Below are 12,839 nucleotides of genomic sequence, written 5' to 3' on the forward strand. Positions count from 1 at the left end.
CATGATCATCGGCCATAGACATCGATATATATGTCATCAAGTTCGAGTATGTGATTCATCCAATTGATACATGAAACTTGTAACATCATATTCGCCTACACTAAATGAGCAAGGACAAGCATGTCGCACGATCATCTCGCATTGCATCACAAAAATTTAGCAACAAAAATAAAAATGCTATTTTTTACCTTTCGGAAATTGTTTCGAACACTTGGTGGGCATGATCCTTGTCGGTGATTGAGGTGGTCATAGTTGTTGGCGAATGAGGTGAGCGGGGCTGGCCGGAGATGGAAGAGAAGGTGTTGGAGTGGATGGCTTTTTCCTCTTCTTTGCCATTGCCTCGTCGAGGGGCTTGCCCATTGATGACAGCTTCCTTGTCCTCTTGGCGATGGCTGGAGCAACCGGAGGGTGGCCGGTCGCCTTCACGAATGGCGCTACCTTACCGCCAGTCCTCGTGGACGACGCAGCGGAGTGCATGACGGTTTTCATTTATGAGCCGCTTCCTTGGCGTGGGTGTCAAACTCTAGGAGTGTTCGCCGGAGTGCGAAGGCGGCTAACAGTTCCATTCTCGGAGAAATCAAGCAGCCTGGTGGTTGCAGCAACTGAGGCGGGAGAGGCGCCATGTGCGCGGGAGAAGTGAAAAGGAATCATTTGATGAGACTTGGTGGCCGCTGCTCAAAATTGAGAGTTGGTGAACTTTTGAGACTTAACTCGTGAGTTAACCGTTCGACTGTGACTTACCTCCTCAAAATGGAATCTTTTGAGGAGTTAAACTTTTTTGAGAGTTCAGCTAGAGGTGCTCTTAGTTCCTATAGGGCATACATGATCACCACGAAGAAAATATAAAACATGTACTACAAAGCCAGTGGCATTGCTTTCAAAAAAAAACAATTGCATCCGACATGCTTCTTTGTTCATGTATTTCATTTCAGAAGGTAAACACATTGAAACCCTCCATGCATTAAATCCAACTTATCCATAGCCCCACATGTAGTAGAAGCTTTCAGAAGACGCAGGTGTACCCTAGGGTTTAGGGTTCTGTCGCACCTACGCCGTTAGCTAAACTAGACTGACCGGCACCCAACTTTCCAGGACTGGGCAATGCTCGCGGCACCTGTGACCAAACACAAAAACCTAAAACTTCTTGTGCTTAGCAGCTAATTTAAAGTGCTGCATTTGGTTAAGCACTAATGAACAAACTAGTGGCTTAAACAAATTGTTCATGGGCCAACTTTTGTGGAAACATCCTCCCATTTAGGGTGGCATGCAAGGACGTACTCCATTAATTAAAGTTAATTAAAGGTAGGGATCCAGCGACATTTGCACTCGTAAGTATAGTTGTTTAATTTGTATATGTTGTAGATAAACCACTCATGACAGACATAAGTGCATCAAACACTGGTGCGGGTTGAAAAGCAGGTCATATATATATCATCTCTCACGAGGTTAGTCATACTTCAGCTCAAACGACTTGATTAGCCTCTCCTCTCTCTACACTCTCTTCTTAGCTGACTCCCCTAGGTAGTCAGTGACATCAATCTCTGACATGATGAGGAGTTCCATTTCCAGCTACTTGCCACTGGCTGCAGCTGTGATCGTGCTTCTAGTACTGTCAGCCATGGAGGCTGAAGGCACCAGGCTAGACTCAGAGACCCGGGCGTCAGTCAGCAGCGGCGGCGGCGGCAACCCAGTGCTCAATGTAAGTAGTGATTCTGATCTTCTGTTTCGTTGCCTGAATCTTTGGATGAGCCTTTCTGCAGGTGCTAATTAACCTGCTTGTGTTGCTCAATGCAGAAACCAATTGATGATGCGGTCAAGGGTTCCGGTGGATCGGCGAGCGAGAGCACATGGAGCGCTGATACTGCCATCGAAGCTAGGTCAGTAGCCCATGGGTTGCCGGAGTTCCAGGAAGACTATTATGTTCCAAGCGTTCACAGCCCTAGGCACCACTGACAAAAAATTGAACACCCAGAGCAGCTAGTTGGTTAGTCCCAGAGGATGTACATATACCATCTCTCATGAGGTTAGATGCGATCAATTCCACTTCTGCATCTCTGTAAGCTGGAGAAGACAAAGTTTTGGTGTACTAATTAACTTATTGACAAATGACAATATTTTACGGACTTATGGTTTGAATGCCCAAGCAACATTGATCGCGATTGTGTGTGGAATGTACCTGTGCTCGTCAGATGGTTCATCAGCCCTGCGTTTTGATTTTCGGCCGAAAAAAACAATTTTCGGGCGAATTTCGGCCGTCTCGCCTGGGCCCGACATATGGGCCTTTCGGCCGAACAATTCAGCCCAATTTGAATTTATCTGGCCCGACCCAGCTTCCAGAGCCTTCCTGTTACGCTTCTGGTCGCATAAAACAACGAAACCAATCGCCCTAACCCTAGTTCGTGATTTCCTCTGGCTCCTCCCGTGTGCGGCGCCGCCGCTGCACATCGAGCAGACACATCTCACTCCAGCGCTGCTTCTCCCGCGTCCTCCGCATCTCGCCGGCGCTCACTAGCCTCCTGCCGCCCTCCACGTCTCCTCGCATCCACCCCATCCACTCCCTGTCCATTGCTTCTTCAAGACGGCGGCATGGTGCTCGGCGGCTGCGGCAACGGAGGTGATGGTGCGCGAGCCGACCAGTTCAACGGAGGCAGGAGCACGGGCCAGCGGCAGCAGCATGGAGGGCGTCCTCTTGGTTGGGAAGGTACAGATGTTCTTGATGTGTTTATATCTTCCTAGTTGAAGCAGCAATCTGTACAAAGCTATATAGCTATTACAAGCAGCTTGATTAATAGTACGTACACAGCTAGCTAGCTATTACAAGCAGCTTGATCGATTGTTCTACGAGTAGCTTCCTGCTTGTTGCTGCATCGGACTGCTTGCTTGCTAGTTGGGTTCACCCTCTACTTGTTGCATCTGCTGGCATTAGAAAGATTTTCCGTCTACTTGCTACTGCATATGCATGGAATACGACGAGTCGGCAACCAACAATTAATGAGCCTGACTGCCAAAGGATGGAAGAAGCAAGATGTGCTCTATTACCATGTAATTTTGTATGATTCACATCTGTTTTCATGCATATTTTGCTTTTAGTCACCAAGGATGCTCACGATCTGGTAGTATTTATTTTGGTCCAAAAGAAAAGTGGGTTACAAACCTTGTTATTAACATCCTCAAATATACAATCGTTCCATAAATCTGGGTTGTGTGCTTGCGTTTTGAGCTATTGAGATGATTCTTGTCTTTTATCACATCCAACCACTGGCTTGTATATTTGAAGAAGCATCCGATGTTTGAATCGATCATTTATTTAGATCTACAGCACGTCCAATAAAAAACAGTTGTGTTATGTGTTTATTTAAGTAAGTAGATGTTGACCGAATGATTAATTTCAATGGTCAGCAATACCATTAAGTAAGCAAGTGACACTCTAGTAGATCGGGCTGTACTGTTTTTGTTTATCATTCATATGGGGACACCCTAGTAAGCAAGTGTGGCTACCTTAGTTACCTACTCTTCATAGCTGACCGTTGTTCTTTTGTCATGTGATTTTCAGGTAATGGAAATGCAAATAGGAGTGGTAGTGGCAACCATGATGCAAATGCAAGTGATTCCCAAAAATCTTGGAAAGGTATTACTATGCTTTGCTTGTTCACACGATGCAAATGGAAGCATGATCTTGATTTGCTAGCTTCAATTGAAGTGATGTTGTTTGTAACTTTGCAATGCAGGAATTAAAGATAATAACTTGTGTGATCCTTGGAACCATGCATGGCCGTATTATGGGGGTTTTGATTGTGTGTACTGCAGCCTAAAGCACAAAGGTGGAGGTGCAACCCGTGTCGCGGAGCACCTTGGTGGTATTGTAGGTAATGTGAGGAGCTGCCCCAATGTGCCAAGAAATGTGAGAGATGCAATGAGAGAGTGTCGGGATGAATCAAGGAGGAAGAAAAGAGACAAACAAAATAGCAGGCTGAGAATTGAAAGAAATATTATGGAAGGGTTGTATCAAAAAGGAGGGGTGATTAACATACTAGATGATGAAGAAGAAGAAATTCAGATGAATATTAGAGAGGCCTTGCGTGACCCGAATGTCTCTCGCAGAGTTGAAAGGAGGATTGGTAGGGGGGCGTGGGTGATGTGCGGGTTTCTGTTGGCAAAAGGAGTATCACTGCCTATTTTGACAAACAATTATCCAGCAACAAAGTATCTATGCAGCCCAAGATCACTAGTGCTTTGGATCCTAATTCAAGAGATGCACTTGGCCTAGCTTGGTCCAAGTTTTTTCATGCCAATGATATTGCTGGACGTAAAGCTGATTGCCCATACTTCCGAGCTGCTGTGAAGATCACTCAACAATTAGGGCCTGCTCCTATACCAACCGCAAAGGAGATTGATGGGAAATATTTGGAGGTTAACTATGATGAAGCTACTTCGTTTCTTCAAAAATTTAAACAAGATTGGAAAAACTTCGGTGTGACTCTTATGTGTGACTCTTGGACTGGTCCAACAGGAATGAGCCTCATAAACTTCATGGTATATTGTAATACACGAATGTTCTTCCTCAATACCATTGATGCATCCGGTCAGACTCAGAATTCAGGTTACTTCTTCCTCCCCTTCTTCGCATTTTACTTGCTCCTTGAACACTTGTATTTGTCCTATACATGCATTTCACATATGTTCTTAGAATACTTGCTTCTTGAATACTTGGATCTGTTTTAGGATTGTTTTATGTTCTCAATGCCTTGTTCTAATTAGGTATATATGCATTTTACATATGTTCCTACAATACTTGCTTGTTCAATTCTTGGATCTGTCTTACAATTGTCTTGTGTTCTTAAAATACTTGCTTTGTTCTAATTAGGTATATGCATTTTACATAATTTTGCAGACTTTATCTATAGAGAGATTGAGAAGGTTGTAGAAGAGATAGGCCATGAACATATTGTTCAAATAGTAACCGATAATGGGTCCAACTATAAGAAAGCTTGCAAAACCCTTATAGAAGAGCCAAAATACTCTCATATTGTTTGGCAACCGTGTGCTGCCCACACCGTCAATCTTATGTTAAAAGATATAGCCAAATTTCCCGAGGTTGATGTGATAGTCAAGAGTGCCAAGACAATCTGTAGGTTCTTGCATAAGCACAATAACCTACATGATAACATGAAGAAGAACATAGGTGGTGAACTAATTAGACCAAATGCCACCCGTTTTGGGACTGTCTTCATGTTCCTTGAGAGTTACCATTTGAAGAAAGATAAATTTAGGGAGTGGATGGTTTCGACTGATTGGAAGGAGTGTCAGTGGAGGTATGAGCCTGGATATGTGTTTGCTGAAGAATGTTTGTCCAGTAATGTTTGGTGGAACACACTAGAGTGGGTATTGGGTTCGTTGAGGCCACTTTATAAGGCCATGAGGTATGCTGATACACAGAAACAATGCACTCTTTCTGGATTCAAGAAAAGTATGATGCTCGCTATACAAGGGATGGAAGCACATCTAGGCCCTACATCAAGGTTGTACCTTAGTTTCATGCGCAAGGTGGGCAAGAGGATAGAGGCAATGGAAGAAGATACATTTATGGTTGCAGGTATTCATAAATGAATGGAATTTTGAAATTTATATTTCTCTTTTTTCTGTTTTTAATTCATGTTGCTCTATTTTTATGCAGCTGCTGTCCTTGATCCATATACACATTACAAGCTCAACCTTTGCAACCATACAGATTATGCTACCTCACTAACAGATGCGATAGCGAAGATATTAGATCCAAGGAGTGCTCTTTCAGCCATTGATGAAGTAAGTAAGTTTAGGGAGTGCCAAGGGAGGTTTGGGACCAGATTAGCAGAAGAAGCTGCGGCGAGAATGGAGCCAAGTAAGACATGGTCCTTTAGTTTTAGAATTTTCATCTCCTTTTGGTTTGCAATTCTAAAAATTTCATTGGTGATATCTTGCAGCCCAATGGTGGTTTCAATTTGGAGGGGATGTTCCTGCATTGCAGAAGTGTGCAATGAGAATTTGCTCACAATGTGTCTCATCAAGTGGGTGTGAGAGGAATTGGAGCGCCTTTGCTTTGGTGCACACAAAGCAAAGAAATCGTCTTTTATATGACAAGCTCCACAAGCTAGTTTCTGTCCGCTACAACCTAAAGGTATAAACTAACTCATTTTACTTTCTTTGTCAACCTTGTATTGTCCTTGCATGTCATATAATTTACTTGGTTACTATTCAAACTTTGAAGATACATGCTGAAGAAGATCAAGAGAAAGATATAGATAATGAAGTTGATCCAAGTGCACTGCTGCTGGACACAACAATGTTTGATGAAGCAAATCCAATAATGGAGTGGCTGAATGAGGATGAAGAGGATCCAATTGTGGATGGAGCTGATGCAGCCAGTGCTGTTTTTGAGAAAATAAGGCGTCTCAACTCAAGCAGGAAGGATTCTTATGTTGGTACAAAAGGTAATAAGAAGAAAAGAAAGAGGAATCATGATGAGGAGAATGAGTATGTCGAAACTGAGAGTGAGGATGACGATGAAGAGAATGAGTATGTTGATAATGAGAGTGAGGATGATGATGGGGTGAGTGAGGATGATGAGGATGATCAACAAGATCAGCAAGAGACACAAATGCAAGTGGAAGAAGAGACACACGTACAAGCTGAAAAGGAGACAGCAGCAAGTGTTGGCAATTTGGAGGCTCGTAGATCTGGACGACTAGTTAGGAAGAAGACCAAGGAAGTGAACAGCCTCTACTCGTAGATTTGGTAAGTCTCTTATTTTCGGCGTCTCCGCTTCAAAATTTTAGCTTCATGTTTTATATGTTTGAAGCAAATAGCTTGATGTGCATTTCTTTATTTAAGTAGGTTGATATTTAATTGTTATGGTGCTCTAATGTTTACCTCACTGTGAATGATCAGTACTGCTGCTCTAATTGCTACTTGTCAATTATCACCTTGTAGTGTTATAGTTGCCACTTATCTTCTTGTATTGTTGTTGTAGTTGCTATACTTATCAGTGTTGCCACTTATCTTCTTGTATTGCTATTGTAATTGCCACCTATCAGTGTTGTTCTGATTGCTACCGATCACCTAGTAGTGATGTTCTCTGTTAGTCCATTTTATTTGATTATGCACAAAGTGGAAAAAGAAAATTTTGATGTTGAACTACATCCATCCTGATCCTATCTTTGTTTTCTCTAAACCAAAAATGCCACACGAAGAACTAAGGATATCAAGAAGCTTTTGGATGTATGCAAGCTTGGAGCTACTGTTTTATAGGTATGTTACCACTATATTTATCCTGCAATACCTTGAGCTTATGCATGATTTTTGATTCACATTTTTCACCGTGGATTTTCCTTCTGTGTGACAATTGAAAAATGGCTAGTCCAAGCCAACAGCGGGCTGTTTGTGTCTATGTTGCTTTCTTTGTATCCTTAGAGTTTTGTTGTGCTGGAGTACAAACTATAAACTAAAATTCATCATTCTAGTATATGGAGCCATAACCTTTGCTCTTGAAGCTTTTTGGTGAATAAAAACTATATTGCTATAGTAGAATTGTTATTTCATTCATGAGCATGCATAACATTTGAATATTGTTCTACTAGCTACTTCTCCTGATAATCCATTTTATTTTTTGTTGCACAAAGTGGCAGAAGATAATTCCCATGCAGACTACCTCCATCCTAACCCTTCCTCTATTTTCTCTAAACCAGTAATGGCATGTGAAGAATATCCAGGGATATCAAGAAGCTTTTGGATGTAGGCAAGCTTGGAGCTGATGTTTCAGTGTCATGCTTTGATGGTTGTCTTTTGGGGCTGTTGTTTCTGTGTAATCATTTAAGTTTGTTGGCTGTAACGGACTATTTAAACTCTGAACTACGCTGTGATGGTTGAAGTTGGACTGTTAAGGGTTATGTTGGAGGCAACTTTATAACTAATGTGTGCCTGTTATGTTGGACAGATGCAGTTTTATTAATCCCTAGAGCTTATTTGCTGAAGTTTATTCGATCCATCCTGATGGTTGTTGCACTGATATGTTTATGCTTTGTTTTATTTCAAATTTTGTTTGAATTTTGGCCGAATTTCGGCCAAATTTCGGTCGAATTTTGGGCAAATTTTCAAATTTTGATTTTGCAATTTCGTCCGAGATTTTGCCGAAAAAATTTGAAATTCCGAAATTCGGCCATTTCGCCCAAGGACGAAAAAAAACATAAACCGAAAATCAAAACGCAGATCAGCCACATTGCGTCAAATACAAACAACACCACTACGCCTGGGGTTGATCTACGGACATCATTCCGAGTTCGTAGCGAATACCAACCTCATCAGTGGAAGCGTTGCCGGATATGCTGCAGTGTTGTTCGCCCAAGTACTGCTGTACTTTGTGCCCGGCCGTACGGCTGAGCTAAAGTATATATCCTCCACCCAGACTAGCTCAATCATAACTCGATGATTGGTTGAGCTAGCCAGGGGTTATTATTTGTAAAAGGGTTGGTTTCAGTTGACGTCGGCTGACGTCATATGCTTGTAGTCCAGCCCACTTTATTCCTCTGTCCAACCTGGTTGTTCTCTGTTGTCGCATTTTGGGTTGGCATTGTGTTTGACTTCACAAAGTCTCAGTGGTCAATGTAAGCAGTGATTCTGATCTTCTGTTCCGTTGTCTGAATCTTTGGATGATTCTTTCTGCAGATGCTAATTAACTGTCCTGTGTTCATGATTGCAGAAACCAATCGACGATGTGGCTAAGAGTTTTGCTGGATCAGAAGGCAAGACGATGAGAAACGCCGGTGCTGCGAGCCATGCTAAGGCGGTGGCCCATGGGTTGCCGGAGTTCCACGAAGACTATTATGTTCCAAGTGTTCACAGTCCTAGGCACCGCTGACAAAAAATAGAACAACCGGAGTAGAGCTACTTAGTCGCAGACGATGTATATATACCATCTCTCATGAGGTTAGATGCGAAGCAGCTAGAATTTCATGTAAGCTGAAGCAGTGATCACATCATGATAGCTATAGCAAGTTAGCAACTATGAAGCTCAATTCCACTTCTGCATGTCTGTAAGCCGGAGAAGACACAGTTTTGGTGTACTACAACACTTTACGTTCGGGCAGGACGGTGCACTAGATTATCCAAAGCTACGTACAACCACTATTTCGCACATGCTCAATGATAACTAGTTCCTCCGTTCCTAAATATAAGTCTTTGTAAAGATTCCGCTATGAACCACATACGAATGTATGTATATGTATTTTAACTGTAGATTCATTCATTTTGCTCCGTATGTAGTCTATCTAGTGGAATTTCTACAAAGACTTATATTTAGGAACGGAGGGAGTAGATGATTGATTGAGCTTAGCCACCTTTTGCAATGCAAGGATAAGTGTTGGCAATAAAGAATGCAGTACATGACGTTCTCAAGATAGGTAATGTGTGCAGAAAAGCAAGAGAGGGTCGGCAACAAAGGCAAAAAACAAGAAGAGAAAATAACATGGTAGTGTTCTTTTTGTGAACACCCCCCTGCCCTCGCCTGGTACTTAATCATTACTACCTCCGTTTCTAAATATAATATTTTTTAGAGATTTCAATACGGGGTACATACAGATGTATATAGACATGTTTTAGAATGTAGATTCACTCATTTTGCTCCGTACGTAGTCCATATTGAAATCTCTATAACAGGTCTTATATTTAGAAACGGAGGGAGTAGAAAGCCAGAAATAACATACTACGGTCATGTTGTATATTGTGTGTGTTGTGCTCTCTGGTACTCCCTCCGATCGGAAATAAGTGTCCACTTATTTCCGATTGGAGGGAAGTATATTTAGTTCAAACAGGAGCTATATGATTACCAGGAAAACAAAATATAGAACATGTACAGAGCTAGAGCCAGCTACCATTCTAAGCACGTAAAAGCTACTCCCTCCGTTCCGAAATAGATGACCCAACTTTGTACTAACTTTAGTACGTTAGTACAAAGTTGGGTCATCTATTTCGGAACGGAGGGAGTACATCCAAAGCATGTCCGCAGATTAATCCAACATAACTGCCATGATATTCTCTTCTCCCCGTAGACGCTTTCATAAGACGTAGCCTCTGTCAATGCACCAACGTCGTTAGCTAGACTAGACAGACCGGCACCCAACCTTCCAGGACCGGGCAATGCGTGCGGCACCTGGAACCAAACACAAGAACCTAAAGCTTCTTGTGCTTAGTAGTTAATTTAAAGTGTTGTAGTATTTGGTTAAGTACTAAGGAACAAACTAGTGGCTTAACCAAATTGTTCATGGCCCAACTTTCGTGGAAACATCCTCCCATTTAGGGTGGCATGCAAGGACGGTCTCTATATATTCAAGTTAATTAGTTGCAGTGATCCAGAGACATTTGCACTAAGAAATAGTGGTTTAATTTGTATATGCTGTTGATAAACCACTCCTCACAGACATTAGTGTAGCAAACACCGGGACGGGTTGCAAAGCTGAATGCATATATACCATCTCTCACGAGGTTAGATGCATGCTTCAGTTCAAACGACTTCATTAGCCTAGCTAACCTCTCCTCTCTACACCCTCTTCTGAGCTAAAACTCACTGAAGTATAATCTCCAGCTAGTCAATGACATTGATCTCTCACAAGATGAGGAGTTGCAGTTCCAGATACTTGACACTGGCTGCAGCTATGATCTTGGTTCTGGTACTGATGGCGGCCACAGAGGCTGAAGCCATCCGGCTAGATGCAGAGGCGCGGGCATCACTCAGCAGCAGCGGTGGCAAGTCAGTGTCGTCAATGCAGAAACCGATTGGGACCAATGCCATCGAGGGATCTGCTGGCTCGACAAGCAAGACAAAGAGGAGCGTCCACGTTGCTGCAGATGAAGTTAGTGCGGCGGCGCATAAGTTGCCGGAGTTTCATGAGGACTACTATGGTCCAAAAGATCACAGCCCTAGGCACCATTGATGGAGCAAATTCTTCTTTATTTCCTCTCTTGATCGATGGTCTCTGTCTAGAACTGACTAGCTAGCTAGGTAGACACGGCGGCTGCAGGCTGCCAGAATTACTTTGTAAATTTCATGTCAGCTCACTCAGTGGGCACATGACATAGCGTTGATGTGCTAATATTCTTGGCAATACGATTTCAAGCAACATATGTGAGTTGCTGCCTGCCTCTTGATCGATCAGTCTCGTGTGGGCTTGCACAATTACAGATCACGATTTTCATTAACCTGACGACAACCTCCAAATAGAACCACCAATTTGTTTGATCGGAAGACAGTCCTAATTATAACATTTTTTCAATAAAGAAGGGTGCCTTTATTAACTCAAAATATACCATCAAGTGGATAACAAACATGACGAGTGACGCCCGGCCTCTGCATAGCAAGTCCTAAGTTATAACTAACAAGAAAGAACCTGCATAGTATACACACCCACTGTTTCTGAAACATGCTCAATGATAACTAGATGATTGATGGGGCTAGCTAGCCACCTTTTGGAAGGCAAGGATAAGTGCTGTAGCTAAAGAATGTAGTCCATGACTCAGGGTGGACGACACGAGCGGTCTTTCGGACCGGCTCGTGGCCCGCTCGGTCCGGGCCAGCTCGGTCCTAGCCCGATGGAAAAAACAGCCGGTCCGAGCTGCAGAATCTGGCCCGAAAGTTTGTCGGTCCGGTCCGGGCTTTCACCGAGCCAGCTCGCAGGACCGAGAAACCGAAGCATCGGCATGGCGGGTGCGTGGCGGGAGCATGGCGGCGGCATGGTGAGCACCGAGTGGGGCGTGGCTGGGGCGTGCGCGCGGCATGGTGGGGGCGAGGCGGGGGCGTGGCGGGGCTGTGGCGAGTGTGTGGCGACCCAGGCATGGCGGGGGCGCAAGAAACTGTCGCCGTTCATGTCCGCCGCCGCGGGGGCCGTCGTCCGCGCGGCCACTCGACTCGCTGGCCCTGGAAACTATGTCCACTGGACGCGCCCCACTCGGATCTGTCGTATGCACCAACGAAAACGACGTGGGAGGACCTGCATCGCCACATCGGGCATTGTCTTTTTCATCTCCATCCATCGGCCGTCGTGCCAAATTCGTCGTCGATGAGCTCGCTCTGGTGATGTTCTTGACTCCTCTAGCTCCCTCTGACTCTTCCAAAGCTGCCTGACATCTCCACGTCGAGCTCCGCTGCCTCCAGCGCTCTCCCCCCGTCGCCATGCTCCGGCGCGTGCTCTGTGGTGAACTCCGGCCGGTCCAAACGAGCCGCTCGGTCCGGCTCGGGCTTCGTCCCTGCCGGTCCGGTCCCGGGAAACAGGACCGTGACGCTGCTCGGTCCGGTCCGGTCCGGACCGCCCACGGCCGGTCCAAAGGACAGCTCGGTCAGGGACCGGACCGGCCCGGACCGTGTCCACCCTGATCCATGACGCTCTCAAGATGGCAGTTTGTTAAAAAAAGGCAGAGGGAGTTAGGAAATGGCGCCATGAAGGAGGAGGACGAAGAAATCGGCTCATGTAGAAAAAATTTACGGGCAACTCGCATATGGTGCCTGCCTTGGAGCATCTCTGGCCGAACCCCTATCCTGTAACTTTCTAAAAAGAATGTCCAATTTCTTTCATTATTGGGCATGTACATTTGAAACAAATGCACCATATTTCATCAACAGTATGAATGATTCAAATGCACCATATACAACAATTTGACTACAGATATACATATAATTAATCCAATCCAGTAACTCAATTTAAAACATGCATATACTTCATCCAAAAGCCACCAAATCGATCAAGTTTATCAAAAAAAAACACCACATAGCGTGTCTTATGTCTTGGACCAACCCCTATCAATTTCATGTTACACAA

At 44.0% G+C, this 12,839-nt stretch overlaps 1 pseudogene; it reads left to right on the top strand.

Annotated features, from left to right (window-relative positions):
• The first annotated feature begins 2,372 nt into the window (after window positions 1-2,372).
• LOC123139221 (uncharacterized) lies at window positions 2,373-7,146 on the top strand (annotated as a pseudogene).
• Window positions 7,147-12,839: the final 5,693 nt, after the last annotated feature.

This window comes from Triticum aestivum, chromosome 6B (assembly GCF_018294505.1).
Source record: "Triticum aestivum cultivar Chinese Spring chromosome 6B, IWGSC CS RefSeq v2.1, whole genome shotgun sequence".
NCBI lineage: Eukaryota > Viridiplantae > Streptophyta > Magnoliopsida > Poales > Poaceae > Triticum > Triticum aestivum.